Source organism: Pseudorca crassidens, unplaced genomic scaffold, assembly GCF_039906515.1.
Source record: "Pseudorca crassidens isolate mPseCra1 unplaced genomic scaffold, mPseCra1.hap1 Scaffold_74, whole genome shotgun sequence".
Lineage (NCBI taxonomy): Eukaryota > Metazoa > Chordata > Mammalia > Artiodactyla > Delphinidae > Pseudorca > Pseudorca crassidens.
In genome coordinates this window covers 407,178-432,622 of record NW_027136326.1, presented here as the reverse complement: position 1 = coordinate 432,622, position 25,445 = coordinate 407,178, and the positions used below count along the sequence as shown (strand labels likewise).

At 43.8% G+C, this 25,445-nt stretch overlaps 1 long non-coding RNA gene across 1 annotated transcript in view; it reads left to right on the top strand.

Moving 5' to 3' along the window:
* LOC137218346 (uncharacterized) overlaps nucleotides 1-23,339 on the top strand; it is a 42,726-nt gene extending 19,387 nt beyond the window's left edge. Inside the window, exons 2-3 of the long non-coding RNA XR_010940664.1 lie at nucleotides 20,110-20,191; nucleotides 23,270-23,339. This is a non-coding gene — a long non-coding RNA (uncharacterized lncRNA). The remainder of the gene's footprint in view (nucleotides 1-20,109; nucleotides 20,192-23,269) is intronic.
* Nucleotides 23,340-25,445: the final 2,106 nt, after the last annotated feature.

Below are 25,445 nucleotides of genomic sequence, written 5' to 3'. Positions count from 1 at the left end.
TTGTAGTGCAGATTTCCTTTGCAAGCTTGCTTGGTTGGCCAAAAAGGGCGTATGCGTTTTTTCCTGAATATATTCAGGAAAAAACGCATATGCCCTTTTTGTCCAAGTGCATCATTGTGGACGTTCTGCCTCTTTTCCTATGCTTTCAATGCAATTCCAGTCTACCTCCTGAAATCGGTTTCCTGCAATTCTGCCCCGCTTTCAAGTCCTCTTGGCAGCCTTACTTCAGTATATTTTTGGACGATAGCTGTCATTTATAACTCTGCAGGTTTGTGAATTACAGTGCCCCTGAGCTCCTTTCTTCAACTCGCATTCTTGTGACCTGGCCGCAACACCGCAGCATGGCTTCAGGCCCTAATCTGGTTCCGGCACGGCACGCTGAGCCTTTGGTTATTTCCTCTTCCTGGTGGGAAATGAGAATTAAATTTGCCCGTCCAGACACCTCCAGCTAGTCTCTCATTGGTTCTCGCTATTCCTGTTCATCTTCCGCAGAAATTGCAAACTGGGCCAAACAGGAGGTTAAAGGCGCTGACTCTCCAAGTGGGGAGAGTGTTAGTAAAGCGTCTGGAATGTTGCACCCGAGTACCAGGGGAGGAAAACTGAGACATACTTGAACACGTCTCCCGTTCACACGGTTGATCATACTCTGGGTTCCACATGCATGTTTTAGCTGAAGGAAGAATAACTTAAACCTGGAGAGTTGAGACCCGTGTAATGGGTACCATGCAATATGACTTCAAAGGGTCTTCATTTGCTCACCGAACCTCTCCAATCCTATCACTGCTGCGTTTATGCCCCTGTACACATGCTTGATTCTCTTTTGGAGACATAGCAATCCATAGGTTTTAAGATACTTACTAGTCAGGTACATTCTTAGGCGTTTAATATGCGGTGTTGAGTCCATTTCGTTGAGCAAGGAGTAGCTCTTGTCTATTCCATATTTGGCTTAAGGAACTTTATCTGTGCTCATTTCAATCTCTGGTTTTATGCAGCACCCCAACTCACCTTTACCGTTAAGAAAGCATAAGGTGGTTTTCTTAATTTGAGACCCTGTTCTGTTCTGTAATTCAGTTCCTGTGTAGCCAAGTTTACATTCCATGTATTACTGATACCTTATGATGTTTCTTTTTCTGTGGGACTTATTTCAGTTAGAATCATCATACCTGAATCCACTCATTATGCTGCTACGGGCCTGATGACATAGATTTCATTGCTGAGTGATACTGCATTGTACATAAGTACCACAAGTTCTTTATCCATTTTTCACTTTCTGTGATACTGAACTTGTACGGTAAACGAGGTTCTTGTAAACAGAGGCGTCCCAAACTTTGGGGTGGCTGTGTCTTTTTGATTTTAATTTCCCTAAGCTATAGGACCATAAGTGGAAGTGCCCTAGGCTCTGTTGCTTTGTTTTTTAGATGTTTCAGGAAACACCATACACTTCTCCCGAGTGTCTGTTGGCAATTTACATCCCGCCCATCAGCATAACAAGGCTCCCAGTTCTCCATGGCCTGTCCTGCCTTTCTGGATTTTACACTTTTTTCAGATGGCCCTTTTGACCTGGGGGAAGTGAGACTTCATTGTAGTGCAGATTTCCTTTGCAAGCTTGCTTGGTTGGCCAAAAAGGGCGTATGCGTTTTTTCCTGAATATATTCAGGAAAAAACGCATACGCCCTTTTTGGCCAAGTGCATCATTGTGGACGTTCTGCCTCTTTTCCTATGCTTTCAATGCAATTCCAGTCTACCTCCTGAAATCGGTTTCCTGCAATTCTGCCCCGCTTTCAAGTCCTCTTGGCAGCCTTACTTCAGTATATTTTTGGACGATACCTGTCATTTATAACTCTGCAGGTTTGTGAATTACAGTGCCCCTGAGCTCCTTTCTTCAACTCGCTTTCTTGTGAGCTGGCCGCAATACCGCAGGATGGCTTCAGGCCCTAATCTGATTCCGGCACGGCACGCTGAGCCTTTGGTTAATTCCTCTTCCTGGTGGGAAATGAGAGTTAAATTTGCCCGTGCAGACACCTCCAGCTAGTCTCTCATTGGTTCTCGCTATTCCTGTTCATCTTCCGCAGAAATTGCAAACTGGGCCAAACAGGAGGTTAAAGGGACTGACTCTCCAAGTCGGGAGAGTGTTAGTAAAGCGTCTGGAATGTTGCACCCGAGTACCAGGTACGAAAACTGAGACATATTTGAACACGTCTCCCGATCACATGGTTGATCATACTCTAGGTTTCACATGCATGTTTTAGCTGCAGGAAGAATACCTTAAACCTGGGTAGTTGAAACCCGTGGAATGCGTACCATGCAATATGACTTCAAAGGGTTTTCATTTGCTCACCGAACCTCTCCAATCCTATCACTGCTGCGTTTATGCCCCTGTACATATGCTTGATTCTCTTTCGGAGACATAGCAATCCATAGGTTTTAAGATACTTACTAGTCAGGTACATTCTTAGGCGTTTAATATGGGGTGTTGAGTCCATTTCGTTGAGCAAGGAGTAGCTCTTGTCTATTCCATATTTGGCTTAAGGAACTTTATCTGTGCTCATTTCAATCTCTGGTTTTATGCAGCACCCCAACTCACCTTTCCCCTTAAGCAAGCATAAGTTGGTTTTCTAAATTTGAGACCCTCTTCTGTTTTGGAATTCAGTTCCTGTGTAGCCAAGTTTACATTCTGTGTATTACTGATATCTTATAATGTTTCTTTTTCTGTGTGACTTATTTCAGTTAGAATCATCATACCTGAATCCACTCATTGTGCTGCTAAGGGCCTGATGACATAGATTTCATTGCTGAGTGATATTGCTTTGTAAGTAAATACCACAACTTCTTTATCCATTTTTCACTTTCTGCGATGTTGAAATTGTACTGTAAACGAGGTTCTTGTAAACAGAGTCATCCCAAACTTTGGGGTGGCTGTGTCTTTTTGATTTTAATTTCCCTAAGCTATAGGACCATAAGTGGAAGTGCCCTAGGCTCTGTTGCTTTGTTTTTTAGATGTTTCAGGAAACACCATACACTTCTCCCCAGTGGCTGTTGGCAATTTACATCCCGCCCATCAGCATAACAAGGCTCCCAGTTCTCCATGGCCTGTCCTGCCTTTCTGGATTTTACACTTTTTTCAGATGGCCCTTTTGACCGGGGGGAAGTGAGACTTCATTGTAGTGCAGATTTCCTTTGCAAGCTTGCTTGGTTGGCCAAAAAGGGCGTATGCGTTTTTTCCTGAATATATTCAGGAAAAAACGCATACGCCCTTTTTGGCCAAGTGCATCATTGTAGACGTTCTGTCTCTTCTCCAATGCTTTCAATGCAATTCCAGTCTACCTCCTGAAATCGGTTTCCTGCAATTCTGCCCCAGTTTCAAGTCCTCTTGGCAGCCTTACTTCAGTATATTTTTGGACGATCGCTGTCATTTATAACTCTGCAGGTTTGTGAATTACAGTGCCCCTGAGCTCCTTTCTTCAACTCGCTTTCTTGTGAGCTGGCCGCAACACCGCAGGATGGCTTCAGGCCCTAATCTGGTTCCGGCACGGCACGCTGAGCCTTTGGTTAATTCCTCTTCCTGGTGGGAAATGAGAGTTAAATTTGCCCGTCCAGACACCTCCAGCTAGTCTCTCATTGGTTCTCGCTATTCCTGTTCATCTTGCGCAGAAATTGCAAACTGGGCCAAACAGGAGGTTAAAGGCGCTGACTCTCCAAGTGGGGAGAGTGTTAGTAAAGCGTCTGGAATGTTGCACCCGAGTACCAGGGGAGGAAAACTGAGACATATTTGAACATGTCTCCCGTTCACACAGTTGATCATACTCTGGGTTCTACATGCATGATTTAGCTGAAGGAAGAATACCTTAAACCTGCAGAGTTGAGACCCGTGGAATGGGTACCATGCAATATGACTTCAAAGGGTCTTCATTTGCTCACCGAACCTCTCCAATCCTAACACTGCTGCGTTTATGCCCCTGTACATATGATTGATTCTCTTTTGGAGACATAGCAATCCATAGGTTTTAAGATACTTACTAGTCAGGTACATTCTTAGGCGTTTAATATGGGGTGTTGAGTCCATTTCGTTGAGCAAGGAGTAGCTCTTGTCTATTCCATATTTGGCTTAAGGAAATTTATCTGTGCTCATTTCAATCTCTGGTTTTATGCAGCACCCCAACTCACCTTTCCTCTTAAGCAAGCATAAGTTGGTTTTCTAAATTTGAGACCCTGTTCTGTTTTGGAATTCAGTTCCTGTGTAGCCAAGTTTACATTCCGTGTATTAGTGATATCTTATGATGTTTCTTTTTCTGTGTGACTTATTTCAGTTAGAATCATCGTACCTGAATCCACTCATTATGCTGCTACGGGCCTGATGACATAGATTTCATTGCTGAGTGATACTGCATTGTACGTAAGTACCACAAGTTCTTTATCCATTTTTCACTTTCTGTGATACTGAACTTGTACGGTAAACGTGGTTCTTGTAAACAGAGGCGTCCCAAACTTTGGGGTGGCTGTGTCTTTTTGATTTTAATTTCCCTAAGCTATAGGACCATAAGTGGAAGTGCCCTAGGCTCTGTTGCTTTGTTTTTTAGATGTTTCAGGAAACACCATACACTTCTCCCGAGTGTCTGTTGGCAATTTACATCCCGCCCATCAGCATAACAAGGCTCCCAGTTCTCCATGGCCTGTCCTGCCTTTCTGGATTTTACACTTTTTTCAGATGGCCCTTTTGACCGGGGGGAAGTGAGACTTCATTGTAGTGCAGATTTCCTTTGCAAGCTTGCTTGGTTGGCCAAAAAGGGCGTATGCGTTTTTTCCTGAATATATTCAGGAAAAAACGCATACGCCCTTTTTGGCCAAGTGCATCATTGTGGACGTTCTGCCTCTTTTCCTATGCTTTCAATGCAATTCCAGTCTACCTCCTGAAATCGGTTTCCTGCAATTCTGCCCCGCTTTCAAGTCCTCTTGGCAGCCTTACTTCAGTATATTTTTGGACGATACCTGTCATTTATAACTCTGCAGGTTTGTGAATTACAGTGCCCCTGAGCTCCTTTCTTCAACTCGCTTTCTTGTGAGCTGTCCGCAATACCGCAGGATGGCTTCAGGCCCTAATCTGATTCCGGCACTGCACGCTGAGCCTTTGGATAATTCCTCTTCCTGGTGGGAAATGAGAGTTAAATTTGCCCGTCCAGACACCTCCAGCTAGTCTCTCATTGGTTCTCGCTATTCCTGTTCATCTTCCGCAGAAATTGCAAACTGGGCCAAACAGGAGGTTAAAGGGACTGACTCTCCAAGTCGGGAGAGTGTTAGTAAAGCGTCTGGAATGTTGCACGCGAGTACCAGGTACGAAAACTGAGACATATTTGAACACGTCTCCCGATCACATGGTTGATCATACTCTAGGTTCCACATGCATGTTTTAGCTGCAGGAAGAATACCTTAAACCTGGGTAGTTGAAACCCGTGGAATGCGTACCATGCAATATGACTTCAAAGGGTCTTCATTTGCTCACCGAACCTCTCCAATCCTATCACTGCTGCGTTTATGCCCCTGTACATATGCTTGATTCTCTTTCGGAGACATAGCAATCCATAGGTTTTAAGATACTTACTAGTCAGGTACATTCTTAGGCGTTTAATATGCGGTGTTGGGTCCATTTCGTTGAGCAAGGAGTAGCTCTTGTCTATTCCATATTTGGCTTAAGGAACTTTATCTGTGCTCATTTCAATCTCTGGTTTTATGCAGCACCCCAACTCACCTTTCCCCTTAAGCAAGCATAAGTTGGTTTTCTAAATTTGAGACCCTCTTCTGTTTTGGAATTCAGTTCCTGTGTAGCCAAGTTTACATTCTGTGTATTACTGATATCTTATGATGTTTCTTTTTCTGTGTGACTTATTTCAGTTAGAATCATCGTACCTGAATCCACTCATTATGCTGCTACGGGCCTGATGACATAGATTTCATTGCTGAGTGATACTGCATTGTACATAAGTACCACAAGTTCTTTATCCATTTTTCACTTTCTGTGATACTGAACTTGTACGGTAAACGAGGTTCTTGTAAACAGAGGCGTCCCAAACTTTGGGGTGGCTGTGTCTTTTTGATTTTAATTTCCCTAAGCTATAGGACCATAAGTGGAAGTGCCCTAGGCTCTGTTGCTTTGTTTTTTAGATGTTTCAGGAAACACCATACACTTCTCCCAAGTTTCTGTTGGCAATTTACATCCCGCCCATCAGTATAACAAGGCTCCCAGTTCTCCATGGCCTGTCCTGCCTTTCTGGATTTTACACTTTTTTCAGATGGCCCTTTTGACCGGGGGGAAGTGAGACTTCATTGTAGTGCAGATTTCCTTTGCAAGCTTGCTTGGTTGGCCAAAAAGGGCGTATGCGTTTTTTCCTGAATATATTCAGGAAAAAACGCATATGCCCTTTTTGGCCAAGTGCATCATTGTGGACGTTCTGCCTCTTTTCCTATGCTTTCAATGCAATTCCAGTCTACCTCCTGAAATTGGTTTCCTGCAATTCTGCCCCGCTTTCAAGTCCTCTTGGCAGCCTTACTTCAGTATATTTTTGGACGATAGCTGTCATTTATAACTCTGCAGGTTTGTGAATTACAGTGCCCCTGAGCTCCTTTCTTCAACTCGCATTCTTGTGACCTGGCCGCAACAACGCAGCATGGCTTCAGGCCCTAATCTGGTTCCGGCACGGCACGCTGAGCCTTTGGTTATTTCCTCTTCCTGGTGGGAAATGAGAATTAAATTTGCCCGTCCAGACACCTCCAGCTAGTCTCTCATTGGTTCTCGCTATTCCTGTTCATCTTCCGCAGAAATTGCAAACTGGGCCAAACAGGAGGTTAAAGGCGCTGACTCTCCAAGTGGGGAGAGTGTTAGTAAAGCGTCTGGAATGTTGCACCCGAGTACCAGGGGAGGAAAACTGAGACATACTTGAACACGTCTCCCGTTCACACGGTTGATCATACTCTGGGTTCCACATGCATGTTTTAGCTGAAGGAAGAATAACTTAAACCTGGAGAGTTGAGACCCGTGTAATGGGTACCATGCAATATGACTTCAAAGGGTCTTCATTTGCTCACCGAACCTCTCCAATCCTATCACTGCTGCGTTTATGCCCCTGTACACATGCTTGATTCTCTTTTGGAGACATAGCAATCCATAGGTTTTAAGATACTTACTAGTCAGGTACATTCTTAGGCGTTTAATATGCGGTGTTGAGTCCATTTCGTTGAGCAAGGAGTAGCTCTTGTCTATTCCATATTTGGCTTAAGGAACTTTATCTGTGCTCATTTCAATCTCTGGTTTTATGCAGCACCCCAACTCACCTTTACCGTTAAGAAAGCATAAGGTGGTTTTCTTAATTTGAGACCCTGTTCTGTTCTGTAATTCAGTTCCTGTGTAGCCAAGTTTACATTCCATGTATTACTGATACCTTATGATGTTTCTTTTTCTGTGGGACTTATTTCAGTTAGAATCATCATACCTGAATCCACTCATTATGCTGCTACGGGCCTGATGACATAGATTTCATTGCTGAGTGATACTGCATTGTACATAAGTACCACAAGTTCTTTATCCATTTTTCACTTTCTGTGATACTGAACTTGTACGGTAAACGAGGTTCTTGTAAACAGAGGCGTCCCAAACTTTGGGGTGGCTGTGTCTTTTTGATTTTAATTTCCCTAAGCTATAGGACCATAAGTGGAAGTGCCCTAGGCTCTGTTGCTTTGTTTTTTAGATGTTTCAGGAAACACCATACACTTCTCCCGAGTGTCTGTTGGCAATTTACATCCCGCCCATCAGCATAACAAGGCTCCCAGTTCTCCATGGCCTGTCCTGCCTTTCTAAATTTTACACTTTTTTCAGATGGCCCTTTTGACCTGGGGGAAGTGAGACTTCATTGTAGTGCAGATTTCCTTTGCAAGCTTGCTTGGTTGGCCAAAAAGGGCGTATGCGTTTTTTCCTGAATATATTCAGGAAAAAACGCATACGCCCTTTTTGGCCAAGTGCATCATTGTGGACGTTCTGCCTCTTTTCCTATGCTTTCAATGCAATTCCAGTCTACCTCTTGAAATCGGTTTCCTGCAATTCTGCCCCGCTTTCAAGTCCTCTTGGCAGCCTTACTTCAGTATATTTTTGGACGATACCTGTCATTTATAACTCTGCAGGTTTGTGAATTACAGTGCCCCTGAGCTCCTTTCTTCAACTCGCTTTCTTGTGAGCTGTCCGCAATACCGCAGGATGGCTTCAGGCCCTAATCTGATTCCGGCACGGCACGCTGAGCCTTTGGTTAATTCCTCTTCCTGGTGGGAAATGAGAGTTAAATTTGCCCGTGCAGACACCTCCAGCTAGTCTCTCATTGGTTCTCGCTATTCCTGTTCATCTTCCGCAGAAATTGCAAACTGGGCCAAACAGGAGGTTAAAGGGACTGACTCTCCAAGTCGGGAGAGTGTTAGTAAAGCGTCTGGAATGTTGCACCCGAGTACCAGGTACGAAAACTGAGACATATTTGAACACGTCTCCCGATCACATGGTTGATCATACTCTAGGTTTCACATGCATGTTTTAGCTGCAGGAAGAATACCTTAAACCTGGGTAGTTGAAACCCGTGGAATGCGTACCATGCAATATGACTTCAAAGGGTCTTCATTTGCTCACCGAACCTCTCCAATCCTATCACTGCTGCGTTTATGCCCCTGTACATATGCTTGATTCTCTTTCGGAGACATAGCAATCCATAGGTTTTAAGATACTTACTAGTCAGGTACATTCTTAGGCGTTTAATATGGGGTGTTGAGTCCATTTCGTTGAGCAAGGAGTAGCTCTTGTCTATTCCATATTTGGCTTAAGGAACTTTATCTGTGCTCATTTCAATCTCTGGTTTTATGCAGCACCCCAACTCACCTTTCCCCTTAAGCAAGCATAAGTTGGTTTTCTAAATTTGAGACCCTCTTCTGTTTTGGAATTCAGTTCCTGTGTAGCCAAGTTTACATTCTGTGTATTACTGATATCTTATAATGTTTCTTTTTCTGTGTGACTTATTTCAGTTAGAATCATCATACCTGAATCCACTCATTGTGCTGCTAAGGGCCTGATGACATAGATTTCATTGCTGAGTGATATTGCTTTGTAAGTAAATACCACAACTTCTTTATCCATTTTTCACTTTCTGCGATGTTGAAATTGTACTGTAAACGAGGTTCTTGTAAACAGAGTCATCCCAAACTTTGGGGTGGCTGTGTCTTTTTGATTTTAATTTCCCTAAGCTATAGGACCATAAGTGGAAGTGCCCTAGGCTCTGTTGCTTTGTTTTTTAGATGTTTCAGGAAACACCATACACTTCTCCCGAGTGTCTGTTGGCAATTTACATCCCGTCCACCAGCATAACAAGGCTCCCAGTTCTCCATGGCCTGTCCTGCCTTTCTGGATTTTACACTTTTTTCAGATGGCCCTTTTGACCGGGGGGAAGTGAGACTTCATTGTAGTGCAGATTTCCTTTGCAAGCTTGCTTGGTTGGCCAAAAAGGGCGTATGCGTTTTTTCCTGAATATATTCAGGAAAAAACGCATACGCCCTTTTTGGCCAAGTGCATCATTGTAGACGTTCTGTCTCTTCTCCAATGCTTTCAATGCAATTCCAGTCTACCTCCTGAAATCGGTTTCCTGCAATTCTGCCCCAGTTTCAAGTCCTCTTGGCAGCCTTACTTCAGTATATTTTTGGACGATCGCTGTCATTTATAACTCTGCAGGTTTGTGAATTACAGTGCCCCTGAGCTCCTTTCTTCAACTCGCTTTCTTGTGAGCTGGCCGCAACACCGCAGGATGGCTTCAGGCCCTAATCTGGTTCCGGCACGGCACGCTGAGCCTTTGGTTAATTCCTCTTCCTGGTGGGAAATGAGAGTTAAATTTGCCCGTCCAGACACCTCCAGCTAGTCTCTCATTGGTTCTCGCTATTCCTGTTCATCTTGCGCAGAAATTGCAAACTGGGCCAAACAGGAGGTTAAAGGCGCTGACTCTCCAAGTGGGGAGAGTGTTAGTAAAGCGTCTGGAATGTTGCACCCGAGTACCAGGGGAGGAAAACTGAGACATATTTGAACATGTCTCCCGTTCACACAGTTGATCATACTCTGGGTTCTACATGCATGATTTAGCTGAAGGAAGAATACCTTAAATCTGCAGAGTTGAGACCCGTGGAATGGGTACCATGCAATATGACTTCAAAGGGTCTTCATTTGCTCACCGAACCTCTCCAATCCTAACACTGCTGCGTTTATGCCCCTGTACATATGATTGATTCTCTTTTGGAGACATAGCAATCCATAGGTTTTAAGATACTTACTAGTCAGGTACATTCTTAGGCGTTTAATATGGGGTGTTGAGTCCATTTCGTTGAGCAAGGAGTAGCTCTTGTCTATTCCATATTTGGCTTAAGGAAATTTATCTGTGCTCATTTCAATCTCTGGTTTTATGCAGCACCCCAACTCACCTTTCCTCTTAAGCAAGCATAAGTTGGTTTTCTAAATTTGAGACCCTGTTCTGTTTTGGAATTCAGTTCCTGTGTAGCCAAGTTTACATTCCGTGTATTAGTGATATCTTATGATGTTTCTTTTTCTGTGTGACTTATTTCAGTTAGAATCATCGTACCTGAATCCACTCATTATGCTGCTACGGGCCTGATGACATAGATTTCATTGCTGAGTGATACTGCATTGTACGTAAGTACCACAAGTTCTTTATCCATTTTTCACTTTCTGTGATACTGAACTTGTACGGTAAACGTGGTTCTTGTAAACAGAGGCGTCCCAAACTTTGGGGTGGCTGTGTCTTTTTGATTTTAATTTCCCTAAGCTATAGGACCATAAGTGGAAGTGCCATAGGCTCTGTTGCTTTGTTTTTTAGATGTTTCAGGAAACACCATACACTTCTCCCGAGTGTCTGTTGGCAATTTACATCCCGCCCATCAGCATAACAAGGCTCCCAGTTCTCCATGGCCTGTCCTGTCTTTCTGGATTTTACACTTTTTTCAGATGGCCCTTTTGACCAGGGGGAAGTGAGAGTTCATTGTAGTGCAGATTTCCTTTGCAAGTTTGCTTGGTTGCCCAAAAAGGGCGTATGCGTTTTTTCCTGAATATATTCAGGAAAAAACGCATACGCCCTTTTTGGCCAAGTGCATCATTGTGGACGTTCTGCCTCTTTTCCTATGCTTTCAATGCAATTCCAGTCTACCTCCTGAAATCGGTTTCCTGCAATTCTGCCCCGCTTTCAAGTCCTCTTGGCAGCCTTACTTCAGTATATTTCTTTTGACGATAGCTGTCATTTATAACTCTGCAGTTTTGTGAATTACAGTGCCCCTGAGCTCCTTTCTTCAACTCGCTTTCTTGTGAGCTGCCCGCAACACCGCAGGATGGCTTCAGGCCCTAATCTGGTTCCGCCACGGCACGCTGAGCCTTTGGTTATTTCCTCTTCCTGGTGGGAAATGAGAGTTAAATTTGCCCGTCCAGACACCTCCAGCTAGTCTCTCATTGGTTCTCGCTATTCCTTTTCATCTTCCGCAGAAATTGCAAACTGGGCCAAACAGGAGGTTAAAGGGACTGACTCTCCAAGTCGGGAGAGTGTTAGTAAAGCGTCTGGAATGTTGCACCCGAGTACCACGGGAGGAAAACTGAGACATATTTGAACACGTTTCCCGTTCACACGGTTGATCATACTCTGGGTTCCACATGCATGTTTTAGCTGAAGGAAGAATACCTTAAACCTGGAGAGTTGAGACCCGTGGAATGGGTACCATGCAATATGACTTCAAAGGGTCTTCATTTGCTCACCGAACCTCTCCAATCCTATCACTGCTGCGTTTATGCCCCTGTACACACGCTTGATTCTCTTTTGGAGACATAGCAATCCATAGGTTTTAAGATACTTACTAGTCAGGTACATTCTTAGGCGTTTAATATGGGGTGTTGAGTCCATTTCGTTGAGCAAGGAGTAGCTCTTTTCTATTCCATATTTGGCTTAAGGAACTTTATCTGTGCTCATTTCAATCTCTGGTTTTATGCAGCACCCCAACTCACCTTTCCCCTTAAGCAAGCATAAGTTGGTTTTCTAAATTTGAGACCCTGTTCTGTTTTGGAATTCAGTTCCTGTGTAGCCAAGTTTACATTCCGTGTATCACTGATATCTTATGATGTTTCTTTTTCTGTGTGACTTATTTCAGTTAGAATCATCGTACCTGAATCCACTCATTATGCTGCTATGGGCCTGATGACATAGATTTCATTGCTGAGTGATACTGCATTGTACATAAGTACCACAAGTTCTTTATCCATTTTTCACTTTCTGTGATACTGAACTTGTATGGGAAACGAGGTTCTTGTAAACAGAGGCGTCCCAAACTTTGGGGTGGCTGTGTCTTTTTGATTTTAATTTCCCTAAGCTATAGGACCATAAGTGGAAGTGCCCTAGGTTCTGTTGCTTTGTTTTTTAGATATTTCAGGAAACACCATACACTTCTCCCGAGTGTCTGTTGGCAATTTACATCCCGCCCATCAGCATAACAAGGCTCCCAGTTCTCCATGGCCTGTCCTGCCTTTCTGGATTTTACACTTTTTTCAGATGGCCCTTTTGACCGGGGGGAAGTGAGACTTCATTGTAGTGCAGATTTCCTTTGCAAGTTTTCTTGGTTGGCCAAAAAGTGCGTATGCGTTTTTTCCTGAATATATTCAAGAAAAAATGCATACGCCCTTTTTGGCCAAGTGCATCATTGTGGACGTTCTGCCTCTTTTCCTATGCTTTCAATGCAATTCCAGTCTACCTCCTGAAATCGGTTTCCTGCAATTCTGTCCCGCTTTCAAGTCCTCTTGGCAGCCTTACTTCAGTATATTTTTGGACGATAGCTGTCATTTATAACTCTGCAGGTTTGTGCGTTACAGTGCCCCTGAGCTACTTTCTTCAACTCGCTTTCTTGTGACCTGGCCGCAACACCACAGGATGGCTTCAGGCCCTAATCTTGTTCCGGCACGGCACGCTGAGCCTTTGGTTAATTCCTCTTCCTGGTGGGAAATGAGAGTTAAATTTGGCCGTCCAGACACCTCCAGCTAGTCTCTCATTGATTCTCGCTATTCCTGTTCATCTTCTGCAGAAATTGCAAACTGGGCCAAACAGGAGGTTAAAGGGACTGACTCTCCAAGTGGGGAGAGTGTTAGTAAAGCGTCTGGAATGTTGCACCCGAGTACCAGGGTACGAAAACTGAGACATATTTGAACACGTCTCCCGTTCACACGGTTGATCATACTCTGGGTTCCACATGCATGTTTTTGCTGAAGGAAGAATACCTTAAACCTGGAGAGTTGAGACCCGTGGAATGGGTACCATGCAATATGACTTCAAAGGGTCTTCATTTGCTCAGCGAACCGCTCCAATCGTATCACTGCTGCGTTTATGCCCCTGTACACATGCTTGATTCTCTTTCGGAGACATAGCAATCCATAGGTTTTAAGATACTTACTAGTCAGGTACATTCTTACGCGTTTAATATGCGGTGTTGAGTCCATTTCGTTGAGCAAGGAGTAGCTCTTGTCTATTCCATATTTGGCTTAAGGAACTTTATCTGTGCTCATTTCAATCTCTGGTTTTATGCAGCACCCCAACTCACCTTTCCCCTTAAGCAAGCATAAGTTGGTTTTCTAAATTTGAGACCCTCTTCTGTTTTGGAATTCAGTTCCTGTTTAGCCAAGTTTACATTCTGTGTATTACTGATATCTTATGATGTTTCTTTTTCTGTGTGACTTATTTCAGTTAGAATCATCGTACCTGAATCCACTCATTATGCTGCTACGGGCCTGATGACATAGATTTCATTGCTGAGTGATACTGCATTGTACATAAGTACCAAAATTTCTTTATCCATTTTTCACTTTCTGTGATACTGAACTTGTACGGTAAACGAGGTTCTTGTAAACAGAGGCGTCCCAAACTTTGGGGTGGCTGTGTCTTTTTGATTTTAATTTCCCTAAGCTATAGGACCATAAGTGGAAGTGCCCTAGGCTCTGTTGCTTTGTTTTTTAGATGTTTCAGGAAACACCATACACTTCTCCTTAGTGTCTGTTGGCAATTTACATCCCGCCCATCAGCATAACAAGGCTCCCAGTTCTCCATGGCCTGTCCTGCCTTTCTGGATTTTACACTTTTTTCAGATGGCCCTTTTGACTGAGGGGAAGTGAGACTTCATTGTAGTGCAGATTTCCTTTGCAAGCTTGCTTGGTTGGCCAAAAAGGGCGTATGCGTTTTTTCCTGAATATATTCAGGAAAAAACGCATACGCCCTTTTTGGCCAAGTGCATCATTGTGGACGTTCTGTCTCTTTTCCTATGCTTTCAATGCAATTCCAGTCTACCTCCTGAAATCGGTTTCCTGCAATTCTGCCCCGCTTTCAAGTCCTCTTGGCAGCCTTACTTCAGTATATTTTTGGACGATAGCTGTCATTTATAACTCTGCAGGTTTGTGAATTACAGTGCCCCTGAGCTCCTTTCTTCAACTCGCTTTCTTGTGAGCTGGCCGCAACACCACAGGATGGCTTCAGGCCCTAATCTGGTTCCGGCACGGCACGCTGAGCCTTTGGTTAATTCCTCTTCCTGGTGGGAAATGAGAGTTAAATTTGCCCGTCCAGACACCTCCAGCTAGTCTCTCATTGGTTCTCCCTATTCCTGTTCATCTTCCGCAGAAATTGCAAACTGGGCCAAACAGGAGGTTAAAGGCGCTGACTCTCCAAGTGGGGAGAGTGTTAGTAAAGCGTCTGGAATGTTGCACCCGAGTACCAGGGGAGGAAAACTGAGACATATTTGAACACGTCTCCCGTTCACACGGTTGATCATACTCTGGGTTCCACATGCATGTTTTAGCTGAAGGAAGAATACCTTAAACCTGGGTAGTTGAGATCCGTGGAATGGGTACCATGCAATATGACTTCAAAGGATCTTCATTTGCTCACCGAACCTCTCCAATCCTATCACTGCTGCGTTTATGCCCCTGTACACACGCTTGATTCTCTTTTGGAGACATAGCAATCCATAGGTTTTAAGATACTTACTAGTCAGGTACATTCTTAGGCGTTTAATATGGGGTGTTGAGTCCATTTCGTTGAGCAAGGAGTAGCTCTTGTCTATTCCATATTTGGCTTAAGGAACTTTATCTGTGCTCATTTCAATCTCTGGTTTTATGCAGCACCCCAACTCACCTTTCCCCTTAAGCAAGCATAAGTTGGTTTTCTAAATTTGAGACCCTCTTCTGTTTTGGAATTCAGTTCCTGTGTAGCCAAGTTTACATTCCATGTATTAGTGATATCTTATGATGTTTCTTTTTCTGTGTGACTTATTTCAGTTAGAATCATCGTACCTGAATCCACTCATTATGCTGCTATGGGCCTGATGACATAGATTTCATTGCTGAGTGATACTGCATTGTACGTAAGTACCACAAGTTCTTTATCCATTTTTCACTTTCTGTGATACTGAACTTGTACGGTAAACGAGGTTCTTGTAAACAAAGGCGTCCCAAACTTTGGGGTGGCTGTGTCTTTTTGATTTTAATTTCCCTAAGCTATAGGACCATAAGTGGAAGTGCCCTAGGCTCTGTTGCTGTGTTTTTTAGATGTTTCAGGAAACACCATACACTTCTCCCGAGTGTCTGTTGGCAATTTACATCCCGCCCATCAGCATAACAAGGCTCCCAGTTCTCCATGGCCTGTCCTGCCTTTCTGGATTTTACACTTTTTTCAGATGGCCCTTTTGACCAGGGGGAAGTGAGACTTCATTGTAGTGCAGATTTCCTTTGCAAGCTTGCTTGGTTGGCCAAAAAGGGCGTATGCATTTTTTCCTGAATATATTCAGGAAAAAACGCATACGCCCTTTTTGGCCAAGTGCATCATTGTGGACGTTCTGCCTCTTTTCCTATGCTTTCAATGCAATTCCAGTCTACCTCCTGAAATCGGTTTCCTGCAATTCTGCCCCGCTTTCAAGTCCTCTTGGCAGCCTTACTTCAGTATATTTTTGGACGATAGCTGTCATTTATAACTCTGCAGGTTTGTGAATTACAGTGCCCCTGAGCTCCTTTCTTCAACTCGCTTTCTTGTGAGCTGGCCGCAACACCGCAGGATGGCTTCAGGCCCTAATCTGATTCCGGCACGGCACGCTGAGCCTTTGGTTATTTCCTCTTCCTGGTGGGAAATGAGAGTTAAATTTGCCCGCCCAGACACCTCCAGCTAGTCTCTCATTGGTCCTCCCTATTCCTGTTCATCTTCCGCAGAAATTGCAAACTGGGCCAAACAGGAGGTTAAAGGCGCTGACTCTCCAAGTGGGGAGAGTGTTAGTAAAGCGTCTGGAATGTTGCACCCGAGTACCAGGGGAGGAAAACTGAGACATATTTGAACACGTCTCCCGTTCACACGGTTGATCATACTCTGGGTTCCACATGCATGTTTTAGCTGAAGGAAGAATACCTTAAACCTGGAGAGTTGAGACCCGTGGAATGGGTACCATGCAATATGACTTCAAAGGGTCTTCATTTGCTCACCGAACCTCTCCAATCCTATCACTGCTGCGTTTATGCCCCTGTACACATGCTTGATTCTCTTTCGGAGATATAGCAATCCATAGGTTTTAAGATACTTACTAGTCAGGTACATTCTTAGGCGTTTAATATGCGGTGTTGAGTCCATTTCGTTGAGCAAGGAGTAGCTCTTGTCTATTCCATATTTGGCTTAAGGAACTTTATCTGTGCTCATTTCAATCTCTGGTTTTATGCAGCACCCCAACTCACCTTTCCCCTTAAGCAAGCATAAGTTGGTTTTCTAAATTTGAGACCCTGTTCTGTTCTGTAATTCAGTTCCTGTGTAGCCAAGTTTACATTCCGTGTATTACTGATATCTTATGATGTTTCTTTTTCTGTGTGACTTATTTCAGTTAGAATCATCATACCTGAATCCACTCATTGTGCTGCTAAGGGCCTTATGACATAGATTTCATTGCTGAGTGATATTGCTTTGTAAGTAAATACCACAACTTCTTTATCCATTTTTCACTTTCTGCAATGTTGAACTTGTACTGTAAACTAGGTTGTTGTAAACAGAGCCATTCCATACTTTGGGGTGGCTGTTTCTTTTTGATTTTAATTTCCCTAAGCTATAGGACCATAAGTGGAAGTGCCCTAGGCTCTGTTGCTTTGTATTTTAGATGTTTCAGAAAACACCATACACTTCTCCCGAGTGTCTGTTGGCAATTTACATCCCGCCCATCAGCATAACAAGGCTCCCAGTTCTCCATGGCCTGTCCTGCCTTTCTGGATTTTACACTTTTTTCACATGGCCCTTTTGACTGGGGAGAAGTGAGACTTCATTGTAGTGCAGATTTCCTTTGCAAGCTTGCTTGGTTGGCCAAAAAGGGCGTATGCGTTTTTTCCTGAATATATTCAGGAAAAAACGCATACGCCCTTTTTGGCCAAGTGCATCATTGTGGACGTTCTGCCTCTTTTCCTATGCTTTCAATGCAATTCCAGTCTACCTCCTGAAATCGGTTTCCTGCAATTCTGCCCCGCTTTCAAGTCCTCTTGGCAGCCTTACTTCAGTATATTTCTTTTGACGATAGCTGTCATTTATAACTCTGCAGGTTTGTGAATTACAGTGCCCCTGAGCTCCTTTCTTCAACTCGCTTTCTTGTGAGCTGGCCGCAACACCGCAGGATGGCTTCAGGCCCTAATGTGGTTCCGGCACGGCATGCTGAGCCTTTGGTTAATTCCTCTTCCTGGTGGGAAATGAGAGTTAAATTTGCCCGTCCAGACACCTCCAGCTAGTCTCTCATTGGTTCTCCCTATTCCTGTTCATCTTCCGCAGAAATTGCAAACTGGGCCAAACAGGAGGTTAAAGGCGCTGACTCTCCAAGTGGGGAGAGTGTTAGTAAAGCGTCTGGAATGTTGCACCCGAGTACCAGGGGAGGAAAACTGAGACATATTTGAACACGTCTCCCGTTCACACGGTTGATCATACTCTGGGTTCCACATGCATGTTTTAGCTGAAGGAAGAATACCTTAAACCTGGGTAGTTGAAACCCGTGGAATGGGTACCATGCAAAATGACTTCAAAGGGTCTTCATTTGCTCACCGAACCTCTCCAATCCTATCACTGCTGCGTTTATGCCCCTGTACACATGCTTGATTCTCTTTCGGAGATATAGCAATCCATAGGTTTTAAGATACTTACTAGTCAGGTACATTCTTAGGTGTTTAATATGGGGTGTTGAGTCCATTTCGTTGAGCAAGGAGTAGCTCTTGTCTATTCCATATTTGGCTTAAGGAACTTTATCTGTTCTCATTTCAATCTCTGGTTTTATGCAGCACCCCAACTCACCTTTCCCCTTAAGCAAGCATAAGTTGGTTTTCTAAATTTGAGACCCTGTTCTGTTTTGGAATTCAGTTCCTGTGTAGCCAAGTTTACATTCCATGTATTAGTGATATCTTATGATGTTTCTTTTTCTGTGTGACTTATTTCAGTTAGAATCATCGTACCTGAATCCACTCATTATGCTGCTATGGGCCTGATGACATAGATTTCATTGCTGAGTGATACTGCATTGTACGTAAGTACCACAAGTTCTTTATCCATTTTTCACTTTCTGTGATACTGAACTTGTACGGTAAACGAGGTTCTTGTAAACAAAGGCGTCCCAAACTTTGGGGTGGCTGTGTCTTTTTGATTTTAATTTCCCTAAGCTATAGGACCATAAGTGGAAGTGCCCTAGGCTCTGTTGCTGTGTTTTTTAGATGTATCAGGAAACACCATACACTTCTCCCGAGTGTCTGTTGGCAATTTACATCCCGCCCATCAGCATAACAAGGCTCCCAGTTCTCCATGGCCTGTCCTGCCTTTCTGGATTTTACACTTTTTTCAGATGGCCCTTTTGACCAGGGGGAAGTGAGACTTCATTGTAGTGCAGATTTCCTTTGCAAGCTTGCTTGGTTGGCCAAAAAGGGCGTATGCGTTTTTTCCTGAATATATTCAGGAAAAAACGCATACGCCCTTTTTGGCCAAGTGCATCATTGTGGACGTTCTGCCTCTTTTCCTATGCTTTCAATGCAATTCCAGTCTACCTCCTGAAATCGGTTTCCTGCAATTCTGCCCCGCTTTCAAGTCCTCTTGGCAGCCTTACTTCAGTATATTTTTGGACGATAGCTGTCATTTATAACTCTGCAGGTTTGTGAATTACAGTGCCCCTGAGCTCCTTTCTTCAACTCGCTTTCTTGTGAGCTGGCCGCAACACCGCAGGATGGCTTCAGGCCCTAATCTGATTCCGGCACGGCACGCTGAGCCTTTGGTTATTTCCTCTTCCTGGTTGGAAATGAGAGTTAAATTTGCCCGTCCAGACACCTCCAGCTAGTCTCTCATTGGTTCTCCCTATTCCTGTTCATCTTCCGCAGAAATTGCAAACTGGGCCAAACAGGAGGTTAAAGGCACTGACTCTCCAAGTGGGGAGAGTGTTAGTAAAGCGTCTGGAATGTTGCACCCGAGTACCAGGGGAGGAAAACTGAGACATATTTGAACACGTCTCCCGTTCACACGGTTGATCATACTCTGGGTTCCACATGCATGTTTTAGCTGAAGGAAGAATACCTTAAACCTGGGTAGTTGAGATCCGTGGAATGGGTACCATGCAATATGACTTCAAAGGGTCTTCATTTGCTCACCGAACCTCTCCAATCCTATCACTGCTGCGTTTATGCCCCTGTACACACGCTTGATTCTCTTTTGGAGACATAGCAATCCATAGGTTTTAAGATACTTACTAGTCAGGTACATTCTTAGGCGTTTAATATGGGGTGTTGAGTCCATTTCGTTGAGCAAGGAGTAGCTCTTGTCTATTCCATATTTGGCTTAAGGAACTTTATCTGTGCTCATTTCAATCTCTGGTTTTATGCAGCACTCCAACTCACCTTTCCCCTTAAGCAAGCATAAGTTGGTTTTCTAAATTTGAGACCCTGTTCTGTTTTGGAATTCAGTTCCTGTGTAGCCAAGTTTACATTCTGTGTATTACTGATATCTTATGATGTTTCTTTTTCTGTGTGACTTATTTCAGTTACAATCATCGTACCTGAATCCACTCATTATGCTGCTACGGGCCTGATGACATAGATTTCATTGCTGAGTGATACTGCATTGTACATAAGTACCACAAGTTCTTTATCCATTTTTCACTTTCTTTGATACTGAACTTGTACGGTAAACGAGGTTCTTGTAAACAGAGGCGTCCCAAACTTTGGGGTGGCTGTGTCTTTTTGATTTTAATTTCCCTAAGCTATAGGACCATAAGTGGAAGTGCCCTAGGCTCTGTTGCTTTGTTTTTTAGATGTTTCAGGAAACACCATACACTTCTCCCGAGTGTCTGTTGGCAATTTACATCCCGCCCATCAGCATAACAAGGCTCCCAGTTCTCCATGGCCTGTCCTGCCTTTCTGGATTTTACACTTTTTTCAGATGGCCCTTTTGACCGGGGGGAAGTGAGACTTCATTGTAGTGCAGATTTCCTTTGCAAGCTTGCTTGGTTGGCCAAAAAGGGCGTATGCGTTTTTTCCTGAATATATTCAGGAAAAAACGCATACGCCCTTTTTGGCCAAGTGCATCATTGTGGACGTTCTGCCTCTTTTCCTATGCTTTCAATGCAATTCCAGTCTACCTCCTGAAATCGGTTTCCTGCAATTCTGCCCCGCATTCAAGTCCTCTTGGCAGCCTTACTTCAGTATATTTTTGGACGATAGCTGTCATTTATAACTCTGCAGGTTTGTGAATTACAGTGCCCCTGAGCTCCTTTCTTCAACTCGCTTTCTTGTGAGCTGGCCGCAACACCGCAGGATGGCTTCAGGCTCTAATCTTGTTCCAGCACGGCTCGCTGAACCCTTGGTTATTTCCTCTTCCTGGTGGGAAATGAGAGTTAAATTTGCCCGTCCAGACACCTCCAGCTAGTCTCTCATTGGTTCTCGCAATTCCTGTTCATCTTCCGCAGAAATTGCTAACTGGGCCAAACAGGAGGTTAAAGGCGCTGACTCTCCAAGTGGGGAGAGTGTTAGTAAAGCGTCTGGAATGTTGCACCCGAGTACCAGGGGAGGAAAACTGAGACATATTTGAACACGTCTCCCGTTCACACGGTTGATCATACTCTGGGTTCCACATGCATGTTTTTGCTGAAGGAAGAATACCTTAAACCTGGAGAGTTGAGACCCGTGGAATGGGTACCATGCAATATGACTTCAAAGGGTCTTCATTTGCTCAGCGAACCGCTCCAATCGTATCACTGCTGCGTTTATGCCCCTGTACACACGCTTGATTCTCTTTTGGAGACATAGCAATCCATAGGTTTTAAGATACTTACTAGTCAGGTACATTCTTAGGCGTTTAATATGGGGTGTTGAGTCCATTTCGTTGAGCAAGGAGTAGCTCTTTTCTATTCCATATTTGGCTTAAGGAACTTTATCTGTGCTCATTTCAATCTCTGGTTTTATGCAGCACCCCAACTCACCTTTCCCCTTAAGCAAGCATAAGTTGGTTTTCTAAATTTGAGACCCTCTTCTGTTTTGGAATTCATTTCCTGTGTAGCCAAGTTTACATTCTGTGTATTACTGATATCTTATGATGTTTCTTTTTCTGTGTGACTTATTTCAGTTAGAATCATCGTACCTGAATCCACTCATTATGCTGCTACGGGCCTGATGACATAGATTTCATTGCTGAGTGATACTGCATTGTACATAAGTACCACAAGTTCTTTATCCATTTTTCACTTTCTGTGATACTGAACTTGTACGGTAAACGAGGTTCTTGTAAACAGAGGCGTCCCAAACTTTGGGGTGGCTGTGTCTTTTTGATTTTAATTTCCCTAAGCTATAGGACCATAAGTGGAAGTGCCCTAGGCTCTGTTGCTTTGTTTTTTAGATGTTTCAGGAAACACCATACACTTCTCCCGAGTGTCTGTTGGCAATTTACATCCCGCCCATCAGCATAACAAGGCTCCCAGTTCTCCATGGCCTGTCCTGCCTTTCTGGATTTTACACTTTTTTCAGATGGCCCTTTTGACCAGGGGGAAGTGAGACTTCATTGTAGTGCAGATTTCCTTTGCAAGCTTGCTTGGTTGGCCAAAAAGGGCGTATGCGTTTTTTCCTGAATATATTCAGGAAAAAACGCATACGCCCTTTTTGGCCAAGTGCATCATTGTGGACGTTCTGCCTCTTTTCCTATGCTTTCAATGCAATTCCAGTCTACCTCCTGAAATCGGTTTCCTGCAATTCTGCCCCGCTTTCAAGTCCTCTTGGCAGCCTTACTTCAGTATATTTTTGGACGATAGCTGTCATTTATAACTCTGCAGGTTTGTGAATTACAGTGCCCCTGAGCTCCTTTCTTCAACTTGCTTTCTTGTGAGCTGGCCGCAACACCGCCGGATGGATTCAGGCCCTAATCTGATTCCGGCACGGCACGCTGAGCCTTTGGTTATTTCCTCTTCCTGGTTGGAAATGAGAGTTAAATTTGCCCGTCCAGACACCTCCAGCTAGTCTCTCATTGGTTCTCCCTATTCCTGTTCATCTTCCGCAGAAATTGCAAACTGGGCCAAACAGGAGGTTAAAGGCACTGACTCTCCAAGTGGGGAGAGTGTTAGTAAAGCGTCTGGAATGTTGCACCCGAGTACCAGGGGAGGAAAACTGAGACATATTTGAACACGTCTCCCGTTCACACGGTTGATCATACTCTGGGTTCCACATGCATGTTTTAGCTGAAGGAAGAATACCTTAAACCTGGGTAGTTGAGATCCGTGGAATGGGTACCATGCAATATGACTTCAAAGGGTCTTCATTTGCTCACCGAACCTCTCCAATCCTATCACTGCTGCGTTTATGCCCCTGTACACACGCTTGATTCTCTTTTGGAGACATAGCAATCCATAGGTTTTAAGATACTTACTAGTCAGGTACATTCTTAGGCGTTTAATATGGGGTGTTGAGTCCATTTCGTTGAGCAAGGAGTAGCTCTTGTCTATTCCATATTTGGCTTAAGGAACTTTATCTGTGCTCATTTCAATCTCTGGTTTTATGCAGCACCCCAACTCACCTTTCCCCTTAAGCAAGCATAAGTTGGTTTTCTAAATTTGAGACCCTGTTCTGTTTTGGAATTCAGTTCCTGTGTAGCCAAGTTTACATTCTGTGTATTACTGATATCTTATGATGTTTCTTTTTCTGTGTGACTTATTTCAGTTACAATCATCGTACCTGAATCCACTCATTATGCTGCTACGGGCCTGATGACATAGATTTCATTGCTGAGTGATACTGCATTGTACATAAGTACCACAAGTTCTTTATCCATTTTTCACTTTCTGTGATACTGAACTTGTACGGTAAACGAGGTTCTTGTAAACAGAGGCGTCCCAAACTTTGGGGTGGCTGTGTCTTTTTGATTTTAATTTCCCTAAGCTATAGGACCATAAGTGGAAGTGCCCTAGGCTCTGTTGCTTTGTTTTTTAGATGTTTCAGGAAACACCATACACTTCTCCCGAGTGTCTGTTGGCAATTTACATCCCGCCCATCAGCATAACAAGGCTCCCAGTTCTCCATGGCCTGTCCTGCCTTTCTGGATTTTACACTTTTTTCAGATGGCCCTTTTGACCGGGGGGAAGTGAGACTTCATTGTAGTGCAGATTTCCTTTGCAAGCTTGCTTGGTTGGCCAAAAAGGGCGTATGCGTTTTTTCCTGAATATATTCAGGAAAAAACGCATACGCCCTTTTTGGCCAAGTGCATCATTGTGGACGTTCTGCCTCTTTTCCTATGCTTTCAATGCAATTCCAGTCTACCTCCTGAAATCGGTTTCCTGCAATTCTGCCCCGCATTCAAGTCCTCTTGGCAGCCTTACTTCAGTATATTTTTGGACGATAGCTGTCATTTATAACTCTGCAGGTTTGTGAATTACAGTGCCCCTGAGCTCCTTTCTTCAACTCGCTTTCTTGTGAGCTGGCCGCAACACCGCAGGATGGCTTCAGGCTCTAATCTGGTTCCGGCACGGCTCGCTGAACCCTTGGTTATTTCCTCTTCCTGGTGGGAAATGAGAGTTAAATTTGCCCGTCCAGACACCTCCAGCTAGTCTCTCATTGGTTCTCGCAATTCCTGTTCATCTTCCGCAGAAATTGCTAACTGGGCCAAACAGGAGGTTAAAGGCGCTGACTCTCCAAGTCGGGAGAGTGTTAGTAAAGCGTCTGGAATGTTGCACCCGAGTACCAGGGGAGGAAAACTGAGACATATTTGAACACGTCTCCCGTTCACACGGTTGATCATACTCTGGGTTCCACATGCATGTTTTTGCTGAAGGAAGAATACCTTAAACCTGGAGAGTTGAGACCCGTGGAATGGGTACCATGCAATATGACTTCAAAGGGTCTTCATTTGCTCAGCGAACCGCTCCAATCGTATCACTGCTGCGTTTATGCCCCTGTACACACGCTTGATTCTCTTTTGGAGACATAGCAATCCATAGGTTTTAAGATACTTACTAGTCAGGTACATTCTTAGGCGTTTAATATGGGGTGTTGAGTCCATTTCGTTGAGCAAGGAGTAGCTCTTTTCTATTCCATATTTGGCTTAAGGAACTTTATCTGTGCTCATTTCAATCTCTGGTTTTATGCAGCACCCCAACTCACCTTTCCCCTTAAGCAAGCATAAGTTGGTTTTCTAAATTTGAGACCCTCTTCTGTTTTGGAATTCATTTCCTGTGTAGCCAAGTTTACATTCTGTGTATTACTGATATCTTATGATGTTTCTTTTTCTGTGTGACTTATTTCAGTTAGAATCATCGTACCTGAATCCACTCATTATGCTGCTACGGGCCTGATGACATAGATTTCATTGCTGAGTGATACTGCATTGTACATAAGTACCACAAGTTCTTTATCCATTTTTCACTTTCTGTGATACTGAACTTGTACGGTAAACGAGGTTCTTGTAAACAGAGGCGTCCCAAACTTTGGGGTGGCTGTGTCTTTTTGATTTTAATTTCCCTAAGCTATAGGACCATAAGTGGAAGTGCCCTAGGCTCTGTTGCTTTGTTTTTTAGATGTTTCAGGAAACACCATACACTTCTCCCGAGTGTCTGTTGGCAATTTACATCCCGCCCATCAGCATAACAAGGCTCCCAGTTCTCCATGGCCTGTCCTGCCTTTCTGGATTTTACACTTTTTTCAGATGGCCCTTTTGACCAGGGGGAAGTGAGACTTCATTGTAGTGCAGATTTCCTTTGCAAGCTTGCTTGGTTGGCCAAAAAGGGCGTATGCGTTTTTTCCTGAATATATTCAGGAAAAAACGCATACGCCCTTTTTGGCCAAGTGCATCATTGTGGACGTTCTGCCTCTTTTCCTATGCTTTCAATGCAATTCCAGTCTA